A 24,022-nucleotide genomic window follows, 5' to 3' on the forward strand; every position below is an offset into this window, starting at 1 on the left:
AGAAGGTATTTTTTATAAAGAAAAAAATGTCTCTAGTTTACAGAATCCCTTTAAGATTGCCAAAACTTCTATCCTCTGGGAAAAAAAAAAATCCCTCCATGAGTGCATTTCTTATCTTGATATGTTATTTTTAACCTCCCATCACAACATTTTTAAATGAACTCTCTACATTTATTTTTAACATTTGCTTCTTTACTTCGGTCACTGGCCACAGGTCAAGTGTTTCTTGTAGAAAATGTTTGAAATATTAGAATTACTGAGGGCAGAGTCCTTCAGAGATGCCCTGAAATTACTTAAATTAAATTTTAAATCTTTACAAAAGGCTTAGCTACTATTGCTCTTTCTCCAATTTTATGTTTCATCTTCACCACTTTATTGACAATATAATACACTACACAATCCCCCAAGAACTTATTACCGCAAAACAGTTTTTAACTCTTCTTTCAAAGTACTAGTTTTGTAAAGCTATGAGACATTTAAATACGCTTTAAAAAAAAACAAAACAGCAATGTTTCACTGTTTATTCTTTATCTCTTCTCTTTCTCAACAATTCAATTTATGAATTGTTGAGAAATACCTCTTGTAAAGAAGTAACCATGTTCAGTAAGTTAAAACAGTGTATAACTTTAATCCACAATATAAAGTTACTGAAGAGTTTTTAGTATTTCTTGTTTCTTTTTTTTGTAGCCAATGAGAAGATACTCTTGCAATGTTGATCACATAAGTTTCACACCAAAAATCAATAGATTTATGGTGAGTTAAAATACAAGTAGTGAGTTACCCTCAGGGAAAGATTAGTATCGAAGATACACTAAAACACAGCCTGAAGCTGGCAGTACAATACAGACATCTGGAAACATGAGAAACTGATAGAATTTGCCAGTGAGCAGCCCAGAGGTGATTGGGCCCTATCAGAGAAAGAGTATGATGTGTTTCCTTGATGATAAAGAGACAGAACCGGATGTCATAACATACAGCTGACAGTATTCCCTTGCAGAGGAAGTTTTCCTTTCTGCAACCATCTGAGTTACCATATACAGTCAGAGGGTAGAGATCGCATGTATCACATTAGGAAAGTTCATGGAACCCAAGAGGATTATCTTTTTATCATGATACTTTGAAGATATACAACATGTCATAATGAAACTCTGGAAAGTGCACAGCATTTCTTTTCATGGAGAACAATATAGTGTTGCATGTCTACAATCATTTGTGGTGTGATATTTTTGGAAGAACTAATGTGTTCCCTATCACTAATTCTTTACAAATTATAGCTGAAATAAATGACCATAATTTTAGAGGGAAAATTCAGGCACTTTCCATTCAACTCAAAGTGATGAAGAATATTTATAATATTTAAACTGTCATTTCTTAATACAAGAAAGGCACAGAGAGACTTTTTAATAGTTATAGCAAGAGAAGAACTGAAATAAAATAAATTTGACCACATATATCTATTTTGTTACTTTGTTACTGCAAGATACTTTTGAGCTGAAGCCATTTAAGATTTATTAAAATAATATTTTTAAAGGACAAATAATTTTATTGTATTCTAGTTTTATTAAATGGTTATGGTAAGGATATGCTTTGTAAACAGTTAAATAATTATTCAACAGCACGGGCCCATTCTTCCCCTGTCCCTTCCCATTCGGTCAATACTTGATTGTTCAGAAAACCAGGTTTAACTGATAGCAGAATATGAGCTGCCTTTATTGGCTGACACCTAATCATTTTATCTACTCCCAAGGAACTCTAGAACTAGGACATAAAAGCAACTTTGTTTCATTCCTTTTCTCCAGATTGCTAGGCCTGTTGTCCGAGGATAAATATAAACACCAGGGAACAGATAAGGACTTTACAGTTACTTAAGTTTTGTAAGACTGAAACATCAATTTGGAGCTTGCCTAATTTGTGTTTGTATTGCACTGAGCCTGTAATTATGGTGAATATAGTTATGCTAATTTATACACTCATAGTTAGGGAGGACGAGTTATAGAAGATGACTTTGCGTATATATGTGTCACAAAGGTCAATAACTTAAAGCTGTAGTAAATGAAGAGAAGGTCAATTCCTGGATCATATACATTCCAAAGTAACTTTGTTGCTTCCGGTTCCCTTGGTCTCAAATCTAGGAACCAGGAGAAAGCACTCAGCTGTTCCATAGATGCTTAAGGAAACAGCTGAACTCAGCTGTCACACACATGAATAGAAAAGCAATTTCCCAGGTAATCCTTTCTCAAACCATTCCATATTGAAAGGTTAAAATTCTACAGAAGCAGAATTTCAAAATAATTAAAGAAACAACAACTTTGATTCCATTTTGATAAAGATGATACAAATTAAATGTGTACAGATATTATAAAAAGGTATGTAATCCAAGAGGATGAATAGGATCAATATCTGTAACCTCAGTTTTAGTAAGTCCAGCATTCATCCCAGCTTTTCCCACAGAGAAATGACTAAATTATTCCAGCACAATGATTTTAACTCTCTCTTCTATAATGATTTCAAATATAATGTTTTGGTTCTAACAAATTTATTCATAAGTTTAAAGGACACTGAAAGAAAGGGAGTCTATAAGATTTTATTTTTCTCATTTTATGGTACAGATGTGAGCCAACAAATTTGGCTATGTAGCTTATTTCTGTCAGTTGACTACTATTTTCCAATTGACTTTGATTTTAAAACTAGGGATTTAAACTCATAAAACTTTAGCCCAAGGGTAGAGTAAAACCACACCGAAGAATATAATGTCTTTGAAAGCTTGCTATTTTGAAAAAGAGACAAGTTCAGAATTTTACTATTTACTAGTCCTTCTTAGAAACTACCTATTATTTGCCATTTGAAATTGTTCTTAGGTCACAGAAGTGTTAAAATTTTTTTGTGTGCTAGAGCTCAGTTTTGGACAGTTTAAGGAAGTAGAACAGTGTGCCTATGGAAATGTGGTAATGAATGTATCACTGCTCTAACTTGTCCAAAATCCCTGCCAAATTAGCCACGTTCTCTTCTATGAATCTGTTTAACATTGTCACCATTAAGATTTTCTCACTATATGTCAGTTTGGTGTGTTTAAGTAATGTAAGAAAATGCTGAGCGGGTTCAAAAATAGCACAGTCTTGGTTCATCTCTCTTTTTTACCATGAAGAAAAGAATCCACAAAACTATGAGCATTAAAATTTCTAGCCTTCCTACATTTTCTAATCAGAGAGAAACAGAGACAGAGGGAAGGAATGGGGTTTCTTTGGGATGTAAGACTGTACAGTTGAGAAGTGGATTGGGAGAGAATGAGCGATAATTTGAAGACATTTTAGCAGCTCATTAACCTGAAGCACTTAACGGTTAAATATCATAGAGTACACTGTAACCTGAACAAAGTTTATGGGCAAGAAGGTCAGGAGCTCTGCCAGAAATTTCATCAGTCACTGCCAAGGAAATTTCTTCTTTGATAAATGAAGCCATCATGAAAATAATCATCAAAATCATTTCCCCATGAAAAGTAATGCATACTTTACAGGCCGTCCACCCCAAATTTAATTTTGGAAAAAACAGTTAAGAAGTCTCCAGTATGTTTCAAAATCATTATGTCATATGGAGTCGATAAGAGCAGGCACCCTGGAGACAGACATACCAAGATCCAAATCCAATCTTTCAACCTACATATATGTTGTGAGAACTGACATAATCTCTCTGGGTCTCTGTTTTTATTTGTTAAGTGGAGAAAACTATAATTTTTCCCACAAATTGTGAAGATTTACCACACTGACCAGAAAGTTTTGGTACACAAATGTTCAGACACTGGGATTCTGATTGTGGTGGTTGTAATAATTATTATTATTGCTGTTGAGATTATTAATAGTAAATTTTTCTTCCCCTGAAAAATGCCTTTTTTTTTTTTTCGGTTTATTGCTCATACTTCTCTGCAATACCACCAACGGGAAGAAATCTCTTTCCTGAGAGCATATTACTTGGTTGGTACAGAGCCCAGATCATTGTATGCAGTAAGAAAATGTAACAATGGTAATGAAGGAACACTGATACGTGTCTATTATGGTCTGCAATACCAAGAGATATGTTGGCAACCTTTAAAGACAAAAAACCGGGAAATATATTTTAACGCAATAAGAATTTCTCTCCAGACTGAAAAAAATTAAAAATTCAAATCAAACCACAAATCTAATCTTATTTATGCTTATTTTTTCGATTCTATTATAAATTTATAAGGTATTGTGATAAGTTCTGAGAAAGGAAATTATCTTGTATTTTGAGATTTATACCCTCAAAAATTAAAGACAGAATGAACAATAGGTCATATATCATATCAAATAATTGTAAAAAAAAAAAAGAGTCAAATGTGTTTAACAAATACAAATTAGAAATCAGTTAAACAATATGTCATATACTTGTGTGCACATTCATGCACAGGCACATTTATATAAATATTATGTATGTATACATCTATATGATACAATATACATATAAAACATCCAAGTATAACTATGATTATTTCTCTCTGAAAAGGTACTTGAAAGAGAACTTAAGGTACCCATAAATGATGCCAGGATTAAATCTTAAAGGAAATTAAAGAAATTCAAATACTCTGTCTTTGCCAAGCATTCACTTTATTTTTACAGCTATATATTTTCATTTTATGTGCTAGAAATTATTGAAGATCACTTGGTTTTATTTGCAGAGTGCCCATATTTATCACCCTCCCCTTTCTGATATATATATTTTTAAATTTATTTATTTATTTATTTTTGGCTGTGTTGGGTCTTCGTTTCTGTGCGAGGGCTTTCTCTAGTTGCAGCAAGGGGGGGCCACTCTTCATCGCGGTGTGCGGGCCTCTCACTATCGCGGCCTCTCTTGTTGCGGAGCACAGGCTCCAGACGCGCAGGCTCAGTAATTGTGGCTCACGGGCCTAGTTGCTCCACTGCATGTGGGATCTTCCGAGACCAGGGCTCGAACCCGTGTCCCCTGCATTGGCAGGCAGATTCTCAACAACTGTGCCACCAGGGAAACCCCCAATTCATATTTTTAATATCTACTCTCAGAAAATTTTAAGTGCTTTAGTCAGTGGTGTAGAAGCCTAAACATCAGTTCTTACACCTTTCAGTCTTTAAATTTTAGGTAACTGTAGAGTCTTCATATTAAAACCCAATTTAGCAACACATTTTAGAGACTGATCCTAAGAGAGAGAGAGCGAGAGAGAGAGAGAGAGAGGGAGGGAGGGAGGGAGAGAGGGAGAGAGGGAGAGAGAGGGAAGGAGGGAGGGAGGGAGAGAGAGAGAGAGAGAGAAGAAGGAAGGAAAAAAGAAAGAAAGAAAGAAAGAAAGAAAGAAAGAAAGAAAGAAAGAAAGAGAAAGAAAGAAAAAGAAAGAAAGAAAAAGAAAGAAAGAAAAAGAAAGAAAGAAAGAAAGAAAGAAAGGAAGGAAGGAAGGAAGAAAGAAAGAAAGGGAGAAAGAGAGAGAGAGGGAGGGAGGGAGGAAGGAAGGAAGGAAGGAAGGGAGGGAGGGAGGGAGGGAGGAAAGGGGGCAAAGGGGGAAGGAAGACAGGGAAAAGGCAAACATTCCACAGTCAACCAGTAAGCTTGGGGAAACTACCCATCTTGGGTTGTGTTTATCTCAAATATAAATATGGTTGTATATATATTTCCTCTGCTTTTAATCTGCACTCTGTTAAGGAGTTAGTAATTATTCAGCAGGTGGTCATTTTTGATGGCACTATTTGTTTTCCTTTTGTCAAATTGTACTTCCAAAATTAAATTATTTATTATAAGATGAACAGGCCCATAAAACTTAGGGAAAACTGTGAGGATATCTTAGAATTATGTTTACCAACTCATTGACTTACTTAATAAAACCCATCCAGTAACACATTTAAACACAAATTAGCCAACTAGCCAAAATTCTAATATTGATTTTTTTTAAATGACTTTATGTCTCCTTCTAATACAGTACACTTATTTGAAAAAAAAATTTCTTTAGAATATATACTACTTAGAATGCACATATTTCCCAGTAGGAAACCCACATTATATAAAATGACATAATGCCGTTCTAATATAAATGCTATAAAATCAAGTTCTCGTCTTTAAATACCAATGTTATTAATACTTAGATGGAAAAACACAACTGAATTTTATTTTTATTATGAAAGATTGTTTTAAGAGTTGTAAAGTGAAGCCTTCAACATAGAAGTGCAAATGTTTAATATGTTGAGGGGAAGGGAAGTAAAAAATCTTTTCACATAGAAAAGACCTGAAATGTGAGGGTAGTTTTGGGGATTCACATAAAATTTTTGTCAGATTGCTGCCAGAAATAATGCAATCAGAACATATGTTCCCCTGATATCACCATTTGTTAAATGTGCAGTCGTGTGGGTGCGGGGAGTGCTGTCATGGGTGTATTTCTTATAGAGCAACTCAGGAAGCTGATAGAAGAACTTGGAAAAATATTTTAAGATTTTCTCTTTTCAGCCCTCAGAATGGGAGAAAATATTTGCAAACGAAGCAACTGACAAAGGATTAATCTCCAAAATATACAAGCATCTCATGCAGCTCAATATCAAAAAAACAAACAACCCAATCCAAGAATGGGCAGAAGACCTAAATAAACATTTCTCCAAAGAAGATATACAGATTGCCAACAAACACATGAAAGGATGCTCAAGATCACGAATCATTAGAGAAATGCAAATCAAAAGTACAACGAGGTATCACCTCACACCAGTCAAAATGGCCATTCTCAAAAAGTCTAGAAACAACAAATGCTGGAGAAGGTGTGGCGAAAAGGGAACCCTCTTGCACTGTTGGTGGGAATGTAAATTGATACAGCCACTATGGAGAACAGTATGGAGGTTCCTTAAAAAACTAAAAATAGAACTACCATACGACCCAGCAATCCCACTACTGGGCATATACCCTAAGAAAACCATAATTCAAAAAGAATCATGTACCAGAATGTTCATTGCAGCTCTATTTACAATAGCCAGGACATGGAAGCAACCTAAGTGTCCATCAACAGATGAATGGATAAAGAAGATGTGGCACATATATACAATGGAATATTACTCAGCCATAAAAAGAAACAAAATTGAGTTATTTGTAGTGAGGTGGATGGACCTAGAGACTGTCATACAGAGTGAAGTAAGTCAGAAAGAGAAAAACAAATACCGTATGCTAACGCATATATATGGAAACTAAAAAGAAAAAAAATGGTTCTGAAGAACCTAGGGGCAGGACAGGAATAAAGACGCAGACGTAGAGAATGGACTTGAGGACACGGGGAGGGGGAAGGGTAAACTGGGATGAAGTGACAGTGGCATGGACATATATACACTACCAAATGTAAAATAGATAGCTAGTGGGAAGCAGCCGCCTAGCACAGGGAGATCAGCTCGGTGCTTTGTGACCACCTAGAGGAGTGGGATAGGGAGGGTGGGAGGGAGATGCAAGAGGGAGGGGATATGGGGATATATGTATAGGTAGAGCTGATTCACTTTGTTATACAGCAGACACTAACACACCATTGTAAAGCAATTATACTCCAATAAAGATGTTAAAAAAATATAGTTTGTCTTTTATGTCTAGGAAATAATGCAAACTCTTGAATTTACTATAACTGGTTGAAATGTTTTTCTAATTTAATAGTTTCGCTGAGAACTCACATTGACTGTATTTTGAGGTAAATTTACATTTGGTGACATAGCTTGGAGAACTGATCCACACACAGCAAGCTTTTCTGAATAAGTAATTAAGTATAAAACCATGAGTAAATGTGCACCTAATAAACCTAAGGATTATGAGTTCTGCTCGGCTACACAAGAATCTTGTGTGAGTGAATCAGCAACTCAGGTCTTTAATGTCATGTTTGGATTATGCTTGGAAAACATCTGTAAAAAGTCTGTCACAATTTTAAGAATAAAAGACAATGTCAGTGTGTTTCATAGTCATGTTCATGTAGTGTTATGTAAAGAGAAAATGAAAATGTCTACAGGTGGAAAAATATGAAACACCTTTCATTTATGCTCAGTGCAAGGAGCCATGGTCTCCTGTCAACCTGAAAGCGTCAGATGTTTTTCCTATAAAAAGCAATCTTGCTGTTTTTAAGGCAAGTTTTACGGAGTGCTAGATATGTGGTCATTTTCAATTTATAAGTAATTTGAAGTATTCTGGCAGTCCTCATAAGCTAACACGTACATGCCAGAATGTGCATAATCACCTGTGATTTCAAAATATATATTTAATCAGTATATAGTCACTCACTGAACAAATTAACAGACCTGAAAGAAGTAAGTGAGCTATGCTCCTATCAGAGGGAAGAGTGTTCCAAAGAGAAGGCAGAGTAAATGCAAAGCTTTTGTTATTAAGAGTATAACACTACCAAAAGTAAAATAGATAGCTAGTGGGAAGCAACCGCATAGCACAGGAGATCAGCTCGGTGCTTTGTGACCACCTAGAGGGGTGGGATAGGGAGGGTGGGAGGGAGGGAGATGCAAGAGGGAAGAGATATGGGAACATATGTATATGTATAACTGATTCACTTTGTTATAAAGCAGAAACTAACACACCATTGTAAAGCAATTATACTCCAATAAAGATTTAAAAAAAAAAAAAAAAAAGAGTATTCTCGGCTTGTTCTCAGGAGCAGGCCCAGAAGTCGGTGTGCCCAGAGGTCAGGAGGAGGTTGAAGAGGGGGAACAGACCATGTAGGCCCTTACAGACCAGTGTAAGGGTTTGAGATTTTAATCTAAATGGAATGGGAAGTCACTGGAGGAGTTTGAGCTAAAGAGTGAAGTGATCTAACACTTTTATAGAACCACTCTGGTTCTCTACATATACAAACTGACAGCCTCTCATATTTCCCTATTTAGTGCTGTCTCAGAGGACCTGCAGGTGCCCGCAGCCCCAGACCTGAGAATGTGTTACTGATCAGAGGACCCCAGTGGGCAGGCCCGACACAGGTCTGGCCCCGGGAACTGTTCTTTCTCAGCACAAACTATGGCTCTTGATGAGGGTGGTCCAGTCCTCTTAGGACAGACATTCTCTTTGGGGAAGGTGTCACCCCCAAGAGGGAGAAAATTTGATCATGTGGGGTGAAAAAAATTGTACTTTTATATGCGCAAAGCACAGTGTATCTGTGCTTTGAGGAATACCATTGGGATAAAAGTGTCTAAAAGGCTGCTTGGGGCTGGCAATAACAAATAAAAAAAAGAGAATCACTGCTCTTCGGCAGACTTCAGAATTCTGACAAGGCATTTGGTTGTTGTAATTACCGAAGTAGCGTTGCTGCCAGCACTTAGTGGGTAGAAACCTGAGGTGCTGTATATCCTGCAATCCTTAGGGCGGTTCTTCCAAATGAAAACATTTCAAATATCCCATTGAGAACTCATGTGGTCAAACAAATATAATTATTTGAGCTTAGAAACTAGTTCTGTTTTCCATAGTAATTCTTACCATGCAACTGCCTTGTGAAAGGAGGTAAGAATGTAATTTATTTTGCTCAGGTCACATCACAGACAAAGGTGTCACGTTTCATATTGGAATCAATGATACCTGTAACAGTCTACATCCTTGGCTGTCATATTCACAGTGATTCTACAAATAGATGCAAACATCTGACTACTTCGTTATGTCAATATATGACCAAACATTATTTATTGAAATACAAATAATTTTAGTAAAATTCATCTTGCTTTCAGTTTGCCAGTTTTGTGTGTGTGTGTGGTGTGTGTATATATATATAATTATATGATAGCTTGTTACATATATATTTTATTTTCAGGAAAATGAAGACAGTGTGATAGAAAGGGTGTGCTGAACTGGAAGGAAGAAACAGAGAACAGGGAAGACATCTCTAAATTTTTCAAATTGTAGAAATTAAATGATTGAAAATCTAGCACTATTAGATAAAAATTTGGCAGTGGATAATTAACAGTATTTATTTATTTTTTTTTTGGGGGGGTAATTTTTTTTTTTTTCAAACATCTTTATTGAAGTATAATTGCCTTACAATAGTGTGTTAGCATCTGCTTTATAACAAAGTGAATCTGTTATACATATACAATATGTTCCCATTTCTCTTCCCTCTTGCATCTCCCTCCCTCCCACCCTCCCCATCCCACCCCTCTAGGTGGTCACAAAGCACCGAGCTGATCTCCCTGTGCTATGCGGCTGCTTCCCACTAGTTATCTATTTTACATTTGGTAGTGTATATATGTCCATGACACTCTCTTACCCTGTCACATCTCACCCCACCCCCTCCCCATATCCTCAAGTCCATTCTCTAGTAGGTCTGTGTCTTTATTCCCGTCTTGCCACTAGGTTCTTCATGGCCTTTTTTTTTTTTTTTTTTCCCTTAGATTCCATATATATGTGTTAGCATACTGTATTTGTTTTTCTCTTTCTGACTTACTTCACTCTGTATGACAGACTCTAACTCCATCCACCTCATTACAAATACCTCCATTTCATTTCTTTTTATGGCTGAGTAATATTCCATTGTATATATGTGCCACATCTTCTTTATCCATTCATCTGTCGATGGACATTTAGGTTGCTTCCATGTCCTGGCTATTGTAAATAGAGCTGCAATGAACATTTTGGTACATGACTCTTTTTGACCTATGGTTTTCTCAGGGTATATGCCCAGTAGTGGGATTGCTGGGTCGTATGGTAGTTCTATTTGTAGTTTTTTAAGGAACCTCCATACTGTTCTCCATAGTGGCTGTATCAATTTACATTCCCACCAACAGTGCAAGAGGGTTCCCTTTCCTCCACACCCTCTCCAGCATTTATTGTTTCTAGATTTTTTGATGATGGCCATTCTGACCGGTGTGAGATGATATCTCATTGTAGTTTTGATTTGCATTTCTCTAATGATTAATGATGTTGAGCATTCTTTCATGTGTCTGTAGGCCATCTGTATATCTTCTTTGGAGAAATGTCTATTTAGATCTTCTGCCCATTTTTGGATTGGGTTGTTCGTTTTTTTGTTATTGAGCTGCATGAGCTGCTTGTAAATCTTGGAGATTAATCCTTTGTCAGTTGCTTCATTTGCAAATATTTTCTCCCATTCTGAGGGTTGTCTTTTGGTCTTGTTTATGGTTTCCTTTGCTGTGCAAAAGCTTTTAAGTTTCATTAGGTCCCATTTGTTTATTTGTGTTCTTATTTCCATTTCTCTGGGAGCTGGGTCAAAAAGAATCTTGCTGTGATGTATGTCATAGAGTGTTCTGCCTATGTTTTCCTCTAAGAGTTTGATAGTGTCTGCCCTTACACTTAGGTCTTTAATCCATTTTGAGTTTATTTTTGTGCATGGTGTCAGGGAGTGTTCTAATTTCATACTTTTACATGTTCCTGTCCAATTTTCCCAGCACCACTTATTGAAGAGGCTGTCTTTTCTCCGCTGTATATGCTTGCCTCCTTTATCAAAGATAAGTTGACCATATGTGTGTGGGTTTATCTCTGGGCTTTCTATCCTGTTCCATTGATCTATATTTCTGTTTTTGTGCCAATACCAAACTGTCTTGATTACTGAAGCTTTGTAATATAGTCTGAAGTCAGGGAGCCTGATTCCCCCAGCTCCATTTTTCGTTCTCAAGATTGCTTTGGCTATTCGGGGTCTTTTGTGTTTCCATACAAATTGTGAAATTTTTTGTTCTAGTTCTGTGAAAAATGCCAGTGGTAGTTTGATAGGGATTGCATTGAATCTGTAGATTGCTTTGGGTAGTAGAGACATTTTCACAATGTTGATTCTTCCAATCCAGGAACATGGTATATCTCTCCATCTATTTGTATCATCTTTAATTTCTTTCATCAGTGTCTTATAATTTTCTGCATACAGGTCTTTTGTCTCCTTAGGTAGGTTTATTCCTAGATATTTTATTCTTTTTGTTGCAATGGTAAATGGGAGTGTTTTCTTAATTTCACTTTCAGATTTTTCGTCATTAGTGTATAGAAATGCAAGAGATTTCTGTGCATTAATTTTGTATCCTGCTACTTTACCAAATTCATTGATTAGCTCTAGGAGTTTTCTGGTAGCATCTTTAGGATTCTCTATGTATAGTATCATGTCATCTGCAAATAGTGACAGCTTTACTTCTTCTTTTCCGATTTGGATTCCTTTTATTTCTTTGTCTTCTCTGATTGCTGTGGCTAGGACTTCCAGAACTATGTTGAATAATAGTGGTGAGAGTGGGCAACCTTGTCTTGTTCCTGATCTTAGTGGAAATGGTTTCAGTTTTTCACCATTGAGGACAATGTTGGCTGTGGGTTTGTCATATATGGCCTTTATTATGTTGAGGAAAGTTCCCTCTATGCCTACTTTCTGCAGGGCTTTTATCATAAATGGGTGTTGAATTTTGTCGAAAGCTTTCTCTGCATCTATTGAGATGATCATATGGTTTTTCTCCTTCAATTTGTTAATATGGTGTATCACATTGATTGATTTGCGTATATTGAAGAATCCTTGCATTCCTGGGATAAACCCCACTTGATCATGGTGTATGATCCTTTTAATGTGCTGTTGGATTCTGTTTGCTAGTATTTTGTTGAGGATTTTTGCATCTATGTTCATCAGTGATATTGGCCTGTAGTTTTCTTTCTTTGTGACATCTTTGTCTGGTTTTGGTATCAGGGTGATGGTGGCCTCGTAGAATGAGTTTGGGAGTGTTCCTCCCTCTGCAATATTTTGCAAGAGTTTGAGAAGGATAGGTGTTAGCTCTTCTCTAAATGTTTGATAGAATTCGCCTGTGAAGCCATCTGGTCCTGGGCTTTTGTTTGTTGGAAGGTTTTTAATCACAGTTTCAATTTCAGTGCTTGTGATTGGTCTGTTCATATTTTCTATTTCTTCCTGGTTCAGTCTCGGCAGTTTGTGCATTTCTAAGAATCTGTCCATTTCTTCCAGGTTGTCCATTTTATTGGCATATAGTTGCTTGTAGTAATCTCTCATGATCTTTTGTATTTCTGCAGTGTCAGTGGTTACTTCTCCTTTTTCATTTCTAATTCTATTGATCTGAGTCTTCTCCCTTTTTCTCTTGATGAGTCTGGCTAATGGTTTATCAATTTTGTTTATCTTCTCAAAGAACCAGCTTTTAGTTTCATTGATTTTTGCTATTGTTTCCTTCATTTCTTTTTCATTTATTTCTGACCTGATCTTTATAATTTCTTTCCTTCTGCTGGCTTTGGGGTTTTTTTGTTCTTCTTTCTCTAATTGCTTTAGGTGCAAGGTTAGGTTGTTTATTCGAGATGTTTCCTGTTTCTTGAGGTAGGCTTGTATTGCTATAAACTTCCCTCTTAGCACTGCTTTTGCTGTGTTCCATAGGTTTTGGGTCGTCGTGTCTCCATTGTCATTTGTTTCTAGGTATTTTTTGATTTCCCCTTTGATTTCTTCAGTAATCACTTCGTTATTAAGTAATGTATTGTGTAGCCTCCATGTGTTTGTATTTTTTACAGATCTTTTCCTGTAATTGATATCTAGTCTCATAGCGTTGTGGTCGGAAAAGATACTTGATACGATTTCAATTTTCTTAAATTTACCAAGGCTTGATTTGTGACCCAAGATATGATCTATCCTGGAGAATGTTCCATGAGCACTTGAGAAAAATGTGTATTCTGTTGTTTTTGGGTGGAATGTCCTATAAATATCAATTAAGTCCATATTGTTTAATGTATCATTTAAAGCTTGTGTTTCCTTATTTATTTTCATTTTGGATGATCTGTCCATTGGTGAAAGTGGGGTGTTAAAGTCCCCTACTATGATTGTGTTGCTGTCAATTTCCCCTTTCATGGCTGTTAGTATTTGCCTTATGTATTGAGGTGCTCCTATGTTGGGTGCATAAATATTTACAATTGTTATACCTTCCTCTTGGATCGATCCCTTGATCATTATATAGTGTCCTTCTTTGTCTCTTGTAATAGTCTTTATTTTAAAGTCTATTTTGTCTGATATGAGAATTGCTACTCCAGCTTTCTTTTGATTTCCATTTGCATGGAATATCTTTTTCCATCCCCTCACTTTCAGTCTGTATGTGTCCCTAGGTCTGAAGTGGGTCTCTTGTAGACAGCATATGTATGGGTCTTGTTTTTGTATCCATTCAGCCAGCCTGTGTCTTTTGGTGGGAGCATTTAATCCATTTACATTCAAGGTAATTATCGATATGTATGTTCCTATTCCCATTTTCTTAAATGTATTGGGTTTGTTATTGTAGGTGTTTTCCTTCTCTTGTGTTTCTTGCCTAGAGAAGTTCCTTTAGCATTTGTTGTAAAGCTGGTTTGGTGGTGCTGAACTCTCTCAGCTTTTGCTTGTCTGTAAAGGTTTTAATTTCTCCATCGAATCTGAATGAGATCCTTGCTGGGTAGAGTAATCTTGGTTGTAGGTTTTTCTCCTTCATGACTTTAAGTATATCCTGCCACTCCCTTCTGGCTTGCAGAGTTTCTGCTGAGAGATCAGATGTTAACCTTATGGGGATTCCCTTGTGTGTTATTTGTTTTTTTTTCCTTGCTGCCTTTAATATGTTTTCCTTATATTTAATTTTTGTTAGTTTGATTAATATGTGTCTTGGCGTGTTCCTCCTTGGGTTTATCCTGTATGGGACTCTCTGTGCTTCCAGGACTTGATTAACTATTTCCTTTCCCATATTAGGGAAGTTTTCAACTATAATCTCTTCAAAAATTTTCTCAGTCCCTTTCTTTTTCTCTTCTTCTTCTGGTACCCCTATAATTCGAATGTTGGCACGTTTAATGTTGTCCCAGAGGTCCCTGAGACTGTCCTCAGTTCTTTTCATTCTTTTTTCTTTATCCTGCTCTGTAGTAGTTATTTCCATCATTTTATCTTCCAGGTCACTTATCCTTTCTTCTGCCTCAGTTATTCTACTATTGATCCCATCTAGAGTATTTTTAATTTCATTTATTGTGTTTTTCATCATTGCTTGGTTCCTCTTTAGTTCTTCTACATCCTTGTTAAATGTTTCTTGCATTTTGTCTATTCTATTTCCAAGATTTTGGATCATCCTTACTATCATTATTCTGAATTCTTTTTCAGGTAGACTACCTATTTCCTCTTCATTTGTTAAGTCCAGTGTGTTTTGAGCCTGCTCCTTCATCTGCTGTGTGTTTTTCTGTCGTCTCATTTTGCCTATCTTACTGTGTTTGGGGTCTCCTTTTCACAGGCTGCAGGTTCGTAGTTCCCGTTGTTTTTGGTATCTGTCCCCAGCGGCTAAGGTTGGTTCAGTGGGTTGTGTAGGCTTCCTGGTGGAGGGAACTAGTGCCTGAGTTCTGGTGGATGAGGCTAGATCTTGTCTTTCTGGTGGGCACGTCCATGTCTGGTGGTGTATTTTGTGGTGTCTGTGGCCTTATTATGATTTTAGGCAGCCTCTCTGCCAATAGATGGGGTTGTGTTCCTGTCTAGCTAGTTGTTTGGCATAGGATGTCCAGCACTGTAGCTTGCTGGTCGTTGAGTGAAGCTGGGTCTTGATGTTGAGATGGAGATCTCTGGGAGATTTTTGCCGTTTGGTATTACGTGGAGCTGGGAGGTCTCTTGTGGACCAGTGTTCTGAAGTTGGCTCTCCCACCTCAGAGGCACGGCCCTGATGCCTGGCTGGAGCACCAAGAGCCTTTCGTCCACACGGCTCAGAGTAAAAGGGAGAAAAAATAGAAAGAAAGAAAGAAAGAGGCTATAATATAGTGAAGTAAAATAAAGCTATTGTAAAGCAAAGCTATACAGACAAAATCTCACCCAGAAGCATATACATATACACTCACAAAAAAAAAAAGGAAAAGGGGAAAAATTAATATCTCCTGCTCCCAAAGTCCACCTCCTGAACTTGGGATGATTCGTTGTCTATTCAGGTATTCAGCAGATGCAGGCACATCAAGTTGTTTGTGGAGCTTTAATCCGCTGCTTCTGAGGCTGCTGGGAGAGATTTCCCCTTCTCTTCCCTGTTCGCACAGCTCCTGGGGTTCAGCTTTGGATTTGGACCCTCCTCTGCGTGTAGGTCGCCTGAGGGCGTCTGTTCCCCGCCCAGACAGGACGGGGTTAAAGGAGCAGCTGCTTCGGGGGCTCTGGCTCACCCAGGCCGGGGGGAGGGAGCGGTACGGAGGAGGCGGGGCGAGCCTGCGGCGGCCGAGGCCGGCGTGACGTTGCACCAGCTCGAGGCGCGCAGTGCGTTCTCCCGGGGATGTTGTCCCCGGATCCCGGGACCCTGGCAGTGGCGGGCTGCACAGGCTCCCGGGAGGGGAGGTGTGGAGAGTGACCTGTGCTCACACACAGGCTTTTTGGAGGCGGCAGCAGCAGCCCCAGCGTCTCACGCCCGTCTCTGGGGTCCGCGCTGATCGCCGTGGCTCGCGCCCTTCTCTGGAGTTCGTTTAGGCGGCGCTCTGAATCCCCTCTCCTTGCGCGCAGCGAAACAAAGCGGCAAGAAAAAGTCTCTTGCCTCTTCGGCAGCTGCAGACCTTTTCCCGGTCTCCCTCCCGGCTAGCTGTGGTGCGCCAACCCCTTCAGGCTGTGTTCACACCGCCAGCCCCAGTCCTCTCCCTGCGATCCGACGGAAGCCCGAGCCTCAGCCCCCAGCCCCGCCCGCCCCGGCGGGTGAGCAGACAAGCCTCTCGGGCTGGTGAGTGCTGCTCGGCGCCGAGCCTCTGTGCGGGAGTCTCTCCGATTTTCCCTCTGCGCCCCTGTTGCTGTGGGATCCGCGCTGATAGCCGCGGCTCGCGCCCTTCTCTGGAGTTCGTTTAGGCGGCGCTCTGAATCCCCTCTCCTTGCCCGCCGCGAAACAAAGAGGCAAGAAAAAGTCTCTTGCCTCTTCAGCAGCTGCAGACTTTTTCCCCGGACTCCCTCCCGGCTAGCTGTGGTGCGCTAACCCCTTCAGGCTGTGTTCATGCTGCCAGCCCCAGTCCTCTCCCTGCGATCCGATGGAAGCCCGAGCCTCAGCTCCCAGCCCCGCCCGCCCCGGCGGCTAAGCAGACAAGCCTCTCGGGCTGGTGAGCGCTGCTCGGCGCCGAGCCTCTGTGCGGGAACCTCTCCGCTTTGCCCTCCGCACCTCTGTGGCTGCGCTCTCCTCCGTGGCTCTGAAGCTTCCCCCCTCTGCCCCCCGCAGTCTCCGCCCGCGAAGGGGCTCCTAGTGCGTGGATACCTTTCCTCCTTCACGGCTCCCTCCCACTGGTGCAGGTGCCGTCCCTATTCTTTTGTCTCTGTTATTTCTTTTTTCTTTTGCCCTACCCAAGTACGGGGGGAGTTTCTTGCCTTTTTGGAGGTCGGACGTTTTCTGCCAGCGTTCAGTGGGTGTTCTGTAGGAGCAGTTCCACGTGTAGGTGTATTTCTACTGTATCTGTGGGAAGGAATGTGATCTCCGCGTCTTACTCTTCCGCCATCTTCTCTATCATCCCCTAACAGTATTTAAAAGCTAATATTATAAGGAAGAGTAAGAAGTGTTTGCTTTCTACCTGCTAACTGCTAGTTGCTAACTATGTATGAGATATATATATATATATATATATATATATATATATATGTGTGTGTATATATATAGACATATATATATGTGTGTGTGTGTGTGTGTGTATATATATATATATATATATATATATATATACATATTTACTTTACTCAGTAAATGCTCATTCTGGACCAGGCCCTGTTGTAAATATTTAATTTATTTTCATTAATTTAAAATTTTCAGTAAACGCAGGCAGATTTTCCCATTTTACAGATGAAGACTACGAGGCCCAGAAAGGTTAGGTAACATAATCCAAAGATACGTGGCTAAGAAGTGGTAGAGATGGGATGCAAAAAGAGAACACTTGGTTAAGGTTTAATCGTTGTCATTTGGCTGGCATTAGGCTTCCTTAGTCTCTGAATGGTTGTTGTTTTTTATTGAATATTCAGGAGCACAATATATCAGGCTCGCCAGTTGCATAAGTCATGATTAATTGTCTGCCTGTCTGATTGACATCTTTTTTGTTTGGCTGCTTGTTTTGAATTTAAGATAAAGATGCTAACTTTTGTTTCTTGAGTAAGTGAAGATCTTGTCTAATAGGATGGATCTGATCACTTATTAAAGTTGTTCTTAATGAATCTTGCTTGTCCAACGTGCTGATACTTTTCAGATATTTCTCCAGAACTAGAGAATCCCAGAAAAGGTCTAATGTCACAGATGGTGAAATGGTCACTGACTGAAAAAAAAGTATTGATTACTGAGGCAAGACAGCTAATGAGTGTGTCTAGCGTCTGACCTGCAAATTTAGCTGTAGTCTTTGGTGTCAACAGGCTAATAATTATAGCAAACTCAACAAATATATATATATATATGGAGAGAGAGAGAGAGAGAGCTTTCAAAGTGCTTTTAAAGTTTTATAAACTAGAAATATTCTTACACAATAAATGTGAATAATTTACTATTTCATTAGATAGATTTTTAGTCTATTTTACCCAGAGGTTTTTTTTTTTTCCTTTTTTGTAATCAGCGAATATTTTTAATGAATGACAGATGGACTGATGCCCTGGCAGAGGGTTGGTTAAATAAATTAGAACATAATCCCCAAATAGAATCCTAGAGCAAATAAAGCAATGTTTATGAAGGGTCCCTTTTTAAAAATAATGTCAGAAAAGCTCATATATAATGCTGTGCAAAAAAGCGGGATGTAAAGATTTGTATTCAGTGTAATCTCCTATGCCTATGCATAGTTTACTTGTGCTTTCTGTCAAAGTTTTTTCATGTTACTGCATTTTTTTTTCTGTGAATAGGAAGCTCAAAGGGTGAGAGCCTGTTAATTAGACATATACACATCTCTAGCGCCTCCTGACACACAAACTATTCACTCTTTTCTGATGTGAAAATTTCTCTTATGTGCAAGGTCTCTTTCAAAATCTTCAATTAAAAAGAAAATTCTAGGTCCTCCACCAAAACATAGATCTTATTGCCATCTAACTTCTCTGGATTTGCTTCATCAAATATTCCCAATTCTCTGGTCTCTTCCTGTGGTACTAAGAGACATCTGAATTCTCAGGGTCATCATTCATTGCCCTGTCATTTCATTCCCCTGCAAAATCCTGAAGCTTTCAGTCTTGCCCAAGTTGCAGGAATTTTTTTTTCCTATTGACTTATGTGTCTATCATAACCAAGGCATCTTCTTCAGAGTTCCTCTACTTTATCCAAATGTTCAGGTCTTAGTGACCTGACTACTAAACTAAAATTAATTATCTACCCCTTCAAAGCTGACTTTGGTGTTTTCCTCCTCTTTCTTGTTAATTATGTAACATTTTATCAGACACATCAAATGCCTGTTAAAAAGATAGTCTCTTTATAATAAGACTGCACTTGAGCATGGCCCCCTTATATTAGTCCATTCCTTTCCTATCACTTCTCCTCCTGTTTCTGCCATTTGTGATGGAAGTCTCAGCCCGTTAATGCATACCAGTCACTTTCCTTAGTTTAGACCTATTCCATTGGAAGTTTCAATCCTTCCCAAGATTTTAACTACATTCTCTTCTCTGAAAAGTCCCAGATTTCTTTTTCTAGTCCTCATCTCTATTCAATACCAAGCTAATGGATTTTTTAGAACCAAAATATGCTAATTTTTTATTTTTTCTCCAATTCTCCCCAAATTTCTCTTCCATGACAAGTGGCTTTAGGCTAATTGAATAGTGATTGCATTATATTCTACAAGAAAAAGAGGCAATGTTTCTTTGTTTTCTCTGTAAGGTTTGTGGATTTTAAAATACCTTTCTATTGACCTACTAAAAACTCTTCTCACCTCCCTCTCTGCCTTTGTTCCCCTTTTCTTACAAACATTGCCCTCTCATCCATCATTTCCTTAGCTACAGTATTTTCTGTTCTTTTGTTTTCTAATTGTCTACAGACACAAATTTCATAGATTTTCCACGTTTACCAACAGTTCACTTCAACCTTTCTGGTTCCTCTCATCTCTTAAAACTGACATGTCCAATCGCCCAATCCTGTACTGTTTCATTGCAGGCAGGTAGAACTATCCTCTATGATTCTTGGATACTTTCATTTAATCCTTTGACAGTCAAGTCCCCTAGAAAACCTTAAGTCAATTTAAATAATATTCCCCAATAATAAGATTGTTTTGCCCTTTATCTTCTATTGGAAGAAAGAAAGAGCAAAAGAGAGAGAGAAAGAGAGAGAAGAAGATAAGATATAATTTGTACCTGTCTTGTAATCATAACTGCTATTATGGATCATTTTATACAACATTTCAGTGTTACTATAAAACTTCAAATGGCTTTAGATAGTGAAAAATTTGAGAAATCCTGTTTGAGAAATTCTTCATAGACAAAAATTTCCAACTGTGTTAGGAACTCATTGAATTGTTAAACAAAATGATTTTTAGCTCTGAAAGTGAGAATGAATGACTCAGTTCTTTTGAAGATTTGACATTCTAATAAATTTTGAATGAAGTTTATTTAAATGCAACTCTTTGTGATAACTAAAACAACTAATTCCATTGTAAGACCTATAATGGAAATTTCTCTCTTTAGATAAAAGGTTAATGCAACAATTCATTGCCTTAGAATGGTACTGTGTGTGTTGGTATAATGAACTGAAGACAAAAATCTCTTATTGTTATATTCATTAATTGCTTAATTTTTATTCAAGCTTGCCATAGGCAGAGTTACAATTGCTATCTAGAAACACCAAATTCCTATTCATTTTTCTTTTAATAGTCATATGTAGTCACATAGAACATTAGCTGTGGGCTATATTAAAATATTTTTCAAAATAATTTTAATTTGTCAAATGTTAATTTTGCTATAATTTTGTTTTCTCAAAGCATCAGTGGGGTTTACTTTGCACATTACAGTTTATAAAGGGCTATTCTCATAGGTCATCAATTCTTCAATGTAATAACCTTGTAGATATGTGTCATTATTATCACCTCCATTTCCAGATAAGTAAACTAAAGGGTAAACATTAAAATAACTTGTCTACAATCACACACTGTATTTGCCTTTAGTAAATAATTGAGTTTGACCTTAAGCTCATGTCCTATAACTTTTGATTTCATGTTCTCTTCTCTAAAACTCAATGCTGAAAATACATGTGACTACACTGCGTGATAACTGATAAAGCATAGTAGGACGCTACAGAAGTGATGTGTCTTAGAGACCTCAGAGAGACACAGCTTGATTCCAAAAGTGGAATTATCAGAGGAGTAAAAATCACACAGAAAGGGCTATTTAAAGAAATAAAATTAAGTCTCTTCTTTGAAATAAGAAAAATATCCTGAGAATCAGAGTATTATTACAGAATTTCTATGATCTTACTTCTTAACTCCTACCCTTTAAAAATCAGCCTATCTTCCCAGGCCCTGCCAGGGAAATACAGTATTTGTAGCAGACACCGTGATAGCAAACCCTCATCGGCCAGGGCATCCTCTCACCAGGAAAGGTTTCAGTGAGATGAATGCTTCCGTGTCTTGACTATTGTAAATAAAGTTGCAGTGAACAGGGAAGTGCATGTATCTTTTCAAGTTAGTGTTCTCATTTCCTTCAGATAAATACCCAGAAGTGGAATTCCTGTCATATGGGAGTTCTATTTGTAATTTTTGGAGGGACCTCCTCCTGTCTTTATAGTAGCTGCACCAATTTACATTTCCACCAACAGCTCACAAGGGTTCCATTTTCTGCACGTCTTTGCCAACACTTATTTCTTGTCATTTTGATAATAGCCATTCTAACAGGTTGTGAGGTGATAACTCGTTGTTTTGATTTGCATTTCATTGATAATTAGTGATGCTGAGTATCTTTTCACGTGTCTGTCGGCCATCTGTATGTCTTTTTTGGAAAAATGTCTCTTAAGATACAATACCCATTTTTTTTTAATTTATTTATTTATTTTTGGATGCATTGGGTCTTCGTTGTTGCGTGTGGGCTTTTCTCTAGTTGTGGCGAGCGGGGGCTACTCTTCATTGTGGTGCGCGGCTTCTCATTGCGGTGGCTTCTCTTGTTGCGGAGCATGGGCTCTAGGTGCACGGGCTGCAGTAGCTGTGGCACGTGGCCTCAGTAGTTATAGCTCACGGGCTCTAGAGCGCTGGCTCAGTAGTTGTGGCTCAGGGGCTTAGTTGCTCCGCGGCATGTGGGATCTTCCCAGACCAGGGCTCGAACCCGTGGCTCCTGCATTGGCAGCCGGATTCTTAACCACTGCACCACCAGGGAAGCCCCACAATACCCATTTTTAATCACATATTTGTTTTTGCTGTTGAGTTTTGTGAATTCTTTACATATTTTGGATATTAACTCCTTATCAGATTTCTGATTTGCAAATATTTTCTCCCATTTGGTAAGTTGCCTTTTCATTTTGTTGATGGTTTCCTTTGTTGTGCCAAAACCTTAGTTTGATATTATCTCACTTGTTTATTTTTGCTTTTGTTCCCTTTGCTTTTGGTGTCAAATCCAAAAAAATCATCAAGACCTATGTCAAGGAACTTACCACCTATGTTTTCTTCTAGAGGTTTTATGGTTTTAGGCCATATGTTCAAGTGTTTAATCCATCTGGGGTTAGTTTTTGTGTGCGGTATTAAGATAGTGGTCCAGTTTCTTTTATTTTCGTTCTTCCTGTCCTTTTTTTTTTTTTTTTTTTTTTTTGGCATGTGGCTGTCCAGTTTTCCCAACACCATTTGTTGGAGAGACTGTCCTTTCCCCATTAAATATTCTTGGCTCCTTTGTCCTAAATAAATTGACCATATATGCATGAGCAGAATTATTTAAATGCTTTTAGCCAGTTCCCGTTTGCTATTAATCGAACCATAGGAAACTGTTGATATTCAATTCCCCTTTAAAACTCAATTTCCTATAGTCTAAGCTAATTCATTTGAAGGTACATGGTCAGTAATCTCAAAAAGTCAGTTTATGAGCATATGTATCCCCTTAACTTATGGAATATATATATTTAATAAAGTTATGGAATATATACATGTTATATAGTATATGTAGGAACACGTGCACACACACACATATATAAAATGTAGATATAAATATCTAAAAGGACAAAAATAAATGAACGACAACATTCACATTTATTTTTTGAGCATGGAATTTATATACACACATATGCTTTACTGATTCTGCATTTTTAGGACTTTTTTGATCTTCATATTTTCTGTTTATGTGCATCCCTAATCCTGGGTTGTTGATGTTAGAAGGTGAGGACTGTACTTAATATACTCATAATTTATTGCTCTCTAAAGGTAATGGTGATGAAATTTGGACCTGTTTCTGATGAGGTATTGAAATGGAGCAGGACCCTATGGTCCTCCCCCACCCACCCCCATATCTTCCGCCTGCCTTTTTTTTTTTTTTTTTTTAATAAATTTATTTATTTTTGGCTGCATTGGGTCTTCGTTGCTGCACACGGGCTTTCTCTAGTTGCGGTGAGTGGGGGCTACTCTTTGTTGTGGCGCGCGGGCTTCTCATTGCACTCCGCCTGCCTTTTGTCTGTGGAAAAACTTTAACCAAAGAATAAGTTTAATCAGAGAAGTGAGAAAATGCAGAAGCAAAGAAAAGCAGTCAAACAGGACAGAACAATAATAGTAACAAAATCAAGGACCTTTAGTTCCTTTTCAATGGATATAGATAATATTCTGAGCCATATCCTGTGAGCTGTCTTATAGATACTGAAAGCCCCACCAGTTGGAAGAAGTTAGCTACATGATGGCCAGACTGTAGCCATGACATAAGCTGCCACAATTCCGAGAATTTGCCTCAAAGAAATGGAAACATACCGACCCTGGAACTGAAGACTAACTGTACCTAAAATAATCAAGATAACGCTGGTCAGACCACCACATGATCAATTTCAAGATGACCGTCAGAGCTGGCTGTGCTGTTTCTGCCTGTAGCCTCCTCCCTCTGTCTATAAAAGCTCTTGTCCCCTGATTGTCAGTAGAGGGGAGTCGGCCTCTGGACAGGAGTCCGCCCTCCCCGCCCTCCACCCCCGCTACCCCCTCCTGTGTTGCCAGCATCCAAAATAAAGCAAACTTTCTTTTCCACCAACTTTGCTTCTTTATT

Source organism: Balaenoptera acutorostrata, chromosome 4 (genome assembly GCF_949987535.1).
Source record: "Balaenoptera acutorostrata chromosome 4, mBalAcu1.1, whole genome shotgun sequence".
Taxonomy (NCBI): Eukaryota; Metazoa; Chordata; class Mammalia; order Artiodactyla; family Balaenopteridae; genus Balaenoptera; species Balaenoptera acutorostrata.